This window comes from Hevea brasiliensis, unplaced genomic scaffold (assembly GCF_030052815.1).
Source record: "Hevea brasiliensis isolate MT/VB/25A 57/8 unplaced genomic scaffold, ASM3005281v1 Scaf1, whole genome shotgun sequence".
NCBI lineage: Eukaryota > Viridiplantae > Streptophyta > Magnoliopsida > Malpighiales > Euphorbiaceae > Hevea > Hevea brasiliensis.
The window spans coordinates 10222272-10224280 of record NW_026614585.1 but is presented as its reverse complement, the minus strand read 5'-3'; positions in this window follow the sequence as shown (position 1 = coordinate 10224280).

The window sequence follows — 2009 nt, the reverse complement described above, 5'->3', positions numbered from 1 at the left end:
CATTGTGTTGATATTTGGCCTTGTGCCTAATGTTATTACAGCTTATTAGCTGTTCTGTTGCACACCGAGAGATACATATGTGACCGATGGTGTGACGGCCCAAGGTACTTGATACCCAGTGCCAGTTTACCCGTTTATCCAGTATAGGTTACTTGGACAACTAAAAATGAAAGTGGATAAATTTAATAAAATTATGAATATAACAAATATAAAATAAATAAGATTACCAATAATGATCAAAAAATTGTTTGCATAAAATATCAGAACATGCACTGCATATTTATTTTTTGTTATTTCTTTTTATTTTATTATTGGCACCACTAAGTATTATTGTTTAGCGCGTTGCTTTTTGCCACGCGTAGGTTCTGGAGAGACCGACCGAAAGCCCAGTAGACCATAGACTGGGTGAAACCTTCTGCAGCTTTGCATAGTGTCCGTGTCACCTCACCAACATCAGTGCATTGGTAGGACACTAGGTTTCATTTTGGGTATTTTGTAATTAACTTTTATTTTCTCATATGAAATTGAGAATCATGTAATGTATTTTGTTATCAATGTAAATAGTGGAAATTATGTTTATAAATGAAAAAGTGAATATTTATTTATGATTTGTACATGAATATTCTATGAAATGAATGAATGAGAAATGGGAGTATATTTGAGAAATATTGAGATTTTGTTGATAAAATGGAGTTTGGGAGTAATAGAAAATTTTGGAAGTGTTTTTCACAGGTTCCGAAAAACTGTTTTATCCATTTTTAGCAGGCACTCTGCAGGATTTTCAATAAAATTTGTGGAACCTGAAATAAATTATAATTTCAATAAATGACTTAAATGAACTATATTTCACAAATTGTACTTCATAACTATGATAAAAATAAATTAAGAAAGAATAAAAATGATTGAGATAAAATAGAGTGTTCCGATACACTGTATAACATATCTTACTCGGCTATAATGTAGACAGGTAAGGGGTGTCACAAAATACCCTCAAATTCAAACCTTTGCTTGTCCTCAAGTAAATTAAAGCTTTATAAAAACTCATTGGGGTACTTAGAAAAATAACATAAAACTTAACTTGCATATAATTAGACACTCTTCAACCGTCATACCAATTTCCACTTTCAAGGTATAAAGACCTCAACAGTTACCTGCTTAGAGCTTCACCCCTTTTATGGTGCTTCAACTAATTATTCCTCTATGCAAGGCCATTAATAAGTCACAAATAACCTATTTTATCAAGATAGACTTGAGAAACACTTACTCCCTCAAATTTACCTCTATTATGGATAATTGTGATGAAGTGACTCAATTCTAACTCCATAGGCATATCTCAATTTTCTATCTCCACTAATGTAGCATACACTTTTCAAAAGATCAAAAGGTCTTTAAAAGGATTGTAATGGGGCTAAGGGAAAATGACTTGGTTGCCGATGAAAGGTCTTTAGGGAATGCAAATATGAGGATAGCATGTATGTATAAAATATCAAGTATACTAAGTTTATTCTACTGATTTTGTATGGAGACGAAGGGCTTTTGGTTTTTTATAGTGCCAAGCATGCTTCCATGATACTTATCTTGGGACTTCTTCTTCTTCCTTTTTTTTTTTTTTTTTATTTATGTCCCTTTTATCCTCTCCCCCAAACTCATTGCTTTTGCTGGGTTGTTGGAAAGGTAAATTTTTCTTTGATTTCAATTGCACATTTGCACTCTTTCTTGAGTTCTACATCCTCTCTCCATTTTTTTTTTGTTGCACTTAATATACTTTTTACTTATGCATTTAGCCTCCTCAAAAGGGTAGGATAGGTGTTTAGGCTAGGGGCTAGGTAAAAAATATGGGTAAGTAATAAATTCTAAGGGGTAACTATAGGTTTCAAATTGGCTACAAGGGATATATATTTTAATTAAGGGTGGCTAAGGCTTAGTGAGGTTATATCAAAGAATGCCTTAATAATCTTTTCATCAAGCATATACTAGGATTTCGCCTTGATAGGTCCAAGAGATATGTT